The sequence below is a fragment of the Petaurus breviceps genome, unplaced genomic scaffold, assembly GCF_028583685.1.
Source record: "Petaurus breviceps papuanus isolate PSGF00001 unplaced genomic scaffold, PetGlider_PUasm1.0 184, whole genome shotgun sequence".
In the NCBI taxonomy this organism is placed as follows: domain Eukaryota; kingdom Metazoa; phylum Chordata; class Mammalia; order Diprotodontia; family Petauridae; genus Petaurus; species Petaurus breviceps.
Window position 1 is genome coordinate 14,194,714 of NW_027185793.1, and position 5,450 is coordinate 14,200,163.

Genomic DNA, 5,450 nt, shown 5'->3' on the forward strand with positions numbered 1-5,450 from the left:
GAATAGTTTGTCACTGTTCTGGCAAAAGGTAATTTGTTGCTTTAATTAATTTTATTGTTTTAACGCAACCTTTTAAAAAGTTTTGTGTAGATTTCAAATATGGTATTTCATTTCTGGCTAGTCTAATCTATGAAATATTTATTATACAAATGACACTGCTACTAAGATTCTATTTTTCAGAAAATAAACAAAACCATAGAGAGCTTCTCTTTCCCATAAGACTTATGCATTTGTAGCAGTGGGGACTATTTCCTTCCTAACAATACAACCTTTCTTAAACAATAAAAATCTATTTATTACAAGAACTATATTAAGAATTCAATATTGATACCTAAATGGTGTACCTGTTGTTGTTTTTTGTTTTTGTGTGTGTACATCTTTGTGTGTATGTGCAAATTCAGTATGACAATACTCCCCTTTTTTTGAGTCGTTTTTTGACGGTACTAATCAAGAGTTTACGTTATAATACAGCCTTCTCTAAACAAATTTATTGGTTTTAGAAGTCACAATTGAACAGAACACTTACTCTAAAGTTGAATTTCTTCTTCTCTTTAAAAATTCTCCTCCTCTTTTGTTCATGAAAATCTTCATTACGGTAAAATTCCCTGAATTTCTCCTAACAACAGTACCACAGCCTTAGGCTATGGCACTTTATTCAATGGAATTTCAGCTACAAGCATGTGGTAAATAATTAAGCTTCATTACATTTCATAATTGGGTTTCATTTATGTTTTTCTATAATTTTTACATGCATCAGAGGCTATATTTCACATCTTTACTAAATTCAAAAACAGAGAATTTAAGTTTTCCATAATTTAGATGTGTTATTCCACACACCAAATGTCACTAAGCTTCATTTTTTTGAACGAAGACTAAGAATTACATAAGAGTGAATCAAAATTGAAATGAGTAACTTTGAAATGGAAAAGCCAGGCTAAATCTTTGGCAGCAGCATCACAAAAAATATAAGAGATAAAATGCAAATTTTCTTGGTGTCAAATAAAGTATACTTGACTCGTGTCAGTTATTATAAAGATCTCTTTGGATAGAATTTTTTTTAGAATTTTATCAGCTTATAAGAGTACAGATGATATCTTTCAATTGGAAATGGTCGTTTAATTCTGGATTCTATGTATAACTTTTTAGGAAAATGTAATACATAAATAAACACAGGATTTAATGTGAATAGCTTCATAAGCAACTGGCTTGCTTTTCACTGTGAAAACCAGAAAAAAATTTCCTGGCGATATGTATTTTATTTTAAGTCTAAATCATATATATTTTTCAGTGTCTGGATGACAGAGAAACAGTTTCTCTCTATGGATTTTTGCCTTTTATATTCTTGGAAACAGTGTTCTAAAAAAGTATTTGATGACATTCATTGGAAAATAACATGCATTTGCATTCAGTTTATATAAATTAACCATGTTCTACCCTTTTGTTCATTTTTGTGCCAATTCACTCCAAAGTTCACAACAATGCCCATTCATTAACCCTTTAAAAAGTTTTATGTACTCATGCATTTCAGTGGCTCTAATTTTTCTTTGTTCCTCATATTTCATGTAATCAGCATCCCATTCTACTCATATACATATACAAAATGAGAATAAGCTGTACCTTCACATGTAGAAAAGAAGGTCTTGACTCTGAATTTGCTAACTTTCTTCTCAACTATTATATTTATTTAGTGCATCTAGCTATATAGAATCTATGGATCCTTGTCCCAATTTGTATTTGAAATGGCAGGCTGCCTCCCAAGGAGATAACTACATCTCAACTTCAGAATTCTAGGGTTAAGCCTGAGGGATTTCAGTGCTTCTTGTAATGGCATTGGAGTAACCCTGTATTTTGGGGTTCTCCCAATTGTTATTCTGTAGTTTCAGTCATATATGACTCTTTGTGATCCCATTTGGGATTTTCGTAGATATAGGAGTAGTTTGATATTTCCTTTTCCATATCATTTTACATATGAGAAAACGAAGACAAACAGAATTAAGTGATTTGCCCAGGGTCACAGGGCTAATGAGCATTTGGGGCCAGATTTGAACTCAGATCTTCTTTAATTCAGACTGGGTACTCTATCCATTTCACCACCCAGTTGCCCCATGTTCCCACATTACTAATCACCACTGATAGTTAATGTCTCTTCGATTTCATAAATGTCATTGATTAGAGTCTCAATATCAATTTAAACAGTTAATATAATTTAGTTTTACATTGAAACATTTACTAAGAAGAAATATCAAGTGACTCACAGGTATATTTGCATCAAAAGAAAAAGAGTAGGTTTCACAGATTGCTGTTAAATCCATAGTAGGAAGATAAAATTTATGAGTTGTTGATGCTCTGAGTCTATGTCAATATTATCCACATTTTGTTCTATTAAAATTTACTTAATTTCTCATAAAAAAAGAAATATCAAGAACAGAGGTATAAAACATCCACCCCACAATGGACAGATATTCTCCTGCCACTTTAGATCCTAAGGAGAGCGAGGTAAAATTAAAGTATTTTCCATGAAGCATTTGTCCAACAAAATGCATTTCTCAATATGGCAGAGAGGATAGATTGAGTTATTCTCCTTTCTCATTGGATATGATATCTTGATGCTACATCAATCCACTTTTAAGCTGAGTCTAGCATATCACTCTTCAAAACTAGCTCTTCAGCAAGTTTGGTCACTGTATCTCCTCTGATTTTTCAAGATTTCCCAAGACCCTTTTCCAAAGTAAAGAAGAAATAAATTGGAAATGCTTTCATCTCATGAGAATGTTTGTCCATGAGAACAAGAACTCAAAGTCTGATTGGTGGATCTTAAAGAGAAATCCTCATACCTCACAAGCAACATGTAGAAAAGCAAGAAAGTTTTGTTATTATTGTTATTGGAAGTCTTTTTATGGAAGTCAAATAAGAGAGATAGAAAAAAATACATATTTGGAAAAGAATTGATAGGTATGCAAGATACAATCATCAGCTTGGAAAAGTAAGGACAAAAATTGACCATAGGAAAAAAATCTATTTATGGGGGAAAAATACACTGAAGAAAATAATTCTTCAAAAAGCAAAATTGGCAAAGTTGAAAAGGAGACATAAAAACTCAGTGAAGAGAAGAACACCTCAAAAAGCAGAATTGGTTAAATGGGAAAAGAGGTACAAAAGTCAACTAAGAAAACAATTCCTCAAAAATTAGAATTGGGCAAGTGAAAGCTAAAGACTCTATGATACATCAAGAATCAGTCTAACAAAATCAAAAGGAAAAAATATAGAAGTAAACATAAAATACCTTGTTAGAAAAACAAAAGACCTGGAAAATAAACCCAAGAAAGATATTTTTTAGATTACTGCTCTACCTGAGAGTCATGATGAAAAAAAAGAGCCTGGAAAGCAACCTTTAAGAAATCATCAAGGAGAAGTGTCCTGAGCTTCTAGAAACAGAGGGTGAATTAGCTAGTAAAAGAACCCACACATCATCTCCTAAAGGAGGTCCCAAATTAAAAATGCTAGGGAATATTGTAGCCAAATTACAGCAAGAGAAAATCTTGCAAGGAGACAAAGAGAAAGAATTTTAAACATCATGGAACCACAGTCAGGATTACACAGTACCTTGTAACTTCAACATCAAAAGATTGGAGGTACATACATAAACTTGACAGGTTAGCACTGTTGGCACAGCTCTCCCCAATTTTGGGGCAGGGGATATGCAGGGTAGGGCACGTTCTGGAGTCAGGTTGAGTGCCCCACGAACAAATGTGAACTTGACCTGCTGGGATGAGCAAAGCCCTGGCTTGTGAAGGTGGAGAACGAAGGCAGGGTGGAGAAGGGGCAGAGTCATGGGAAAGTTACTGAGTCCAGCCAGGCCTTCTCTTCTTATCCCCCACCCCAGGGGAGGGGCTCTGAAGAAGGAGTGGCCATTGGACAAGCTGCAGCTGCTGGAGGAAGAGCTGAGGAGTATCTGAGAGGAGCTGTGCTAGTGCCAGGCTGACAAAAAATTTGTGTGGTCTTTGTAGAAACACCTTCATGCAGCAATCCCAGATTTCACAGAAGCAGTCAGTCTGGTCATGGAAAAAAGAAAAAAAAAGCTGAAGCCAAGGATAGAAAAGTGTTAGAAATTTTGCAAGTCAAAGATGCTAGAAGAAAAGAGTTGCAAAAGAGTATCAGGATCACAACAGCTAATAAATAGCCTTGTAGAAAAGAAAATTCCTGTAGATGAAGAAAATATTTTCTTAAAGAAAGAATTGAGTGACTTACAGAAGAAATTTAAAGATCAAAGTCAAGAGCTATTTATGGGGGAAAAATACACTGAAGAAAATAATTCTTCAAAAAGCACTAAGGAGAAGGTAGAGAAGAAGAGAAAAAATATTGTAATTATCAAAGAACTAGGGGAGGAAAATAAAGAATTAAGTATATGCTGCAGTGAATTGCTAAATGATCTGGAGAGCCTGAGGAAGCAAGAAGCACAGTAGAGAAAAGAAAAAAAAATATGACACTGATTGCAAAATGAAGGTAGGAGGTGGAAATCAACATTGGGTTCTTGCTTGAGGTCTAACTTCTTATAGGCAGTTTCACTACATGTTATTTTCTTTCAGTAAGAAGTTACATATTCAAATCTACCAGCATGGACTGACATTCATTTATATTCCTTCACTTAAGACCCACAGCTTTTTTAAAAATTGATTTTACAAAGCAGGAAACTGACTTCAAATAAGTCATTCTAATGTGTAATCATCAAAAATAACATTTGTTTTTTTTTCACATAAAATATGGCTTAAAAAGTATATTAAGAAAAAAAAGATTGCAGGTCTTGGAACATGATATTCCTTAAGTTGAATTCAGCATTTTATTTGCTCTTCCATTAATTTGAGCAATTTATATAGTTTCAAATATTCGTCCTTTTTACTTAGATTGTCAGAGCAATTGGCATACATTAGGGCAGAATGGCCCCTAATTATTTTTTTCCTCTTCATTGGTGGTGAATTCACCATGTTCGTTTTTAATACTGGTAATTTGGTTTTCTTTTTTTACCTACTTCACCAAATGATTGTCTATTTTACGAATTTTTTTCCAAAAAATAAGAGCTTAGTTTTATTTATTAGTTCAATTTTAAATTCCAATTTTTTTAATTTCTCCTTTGATTTTCAGTGTTTCTAATTTCATGTGTAATGGGGTATTTTTATTTATTCTGTTTCTATCTTTTTTAGTCACATGCCCACTTCATTGATCTCCTCTTCCTCTATTTTATTTGGGTGAGCAATTTGAGATATGAAATTTCCCCCAAGAACTGCTTTGTCTGCATCCCTTAAGTTTTGGTATGTTGTCTCATTATTGTCATTCTCTTGTATGCTGTTACTGATTCTATGTTTTGTTGTTTATCCCACTCATTCTTTAGGATTAGATTATTTAGTTTCCAATTAATTTTAGTCTATCTTTCCATTACCCCTTATTACATGTAA

The 5,450-nt window shown here is 33.3% G+C and overlaps 1 pseudogene; it reads left to right on the top strand.

The window, feature by feature from the left end:
- Positions 1 to 3,830: 3,830 nt before the first annotated feature.
- On the top strand, positions 3,831 to 4,539 carry LOC138161223 (centlein-like; annotated as a pseudogene).
- Positions 4,540 to 5,450: the final 911 nt, after the last annotated feature.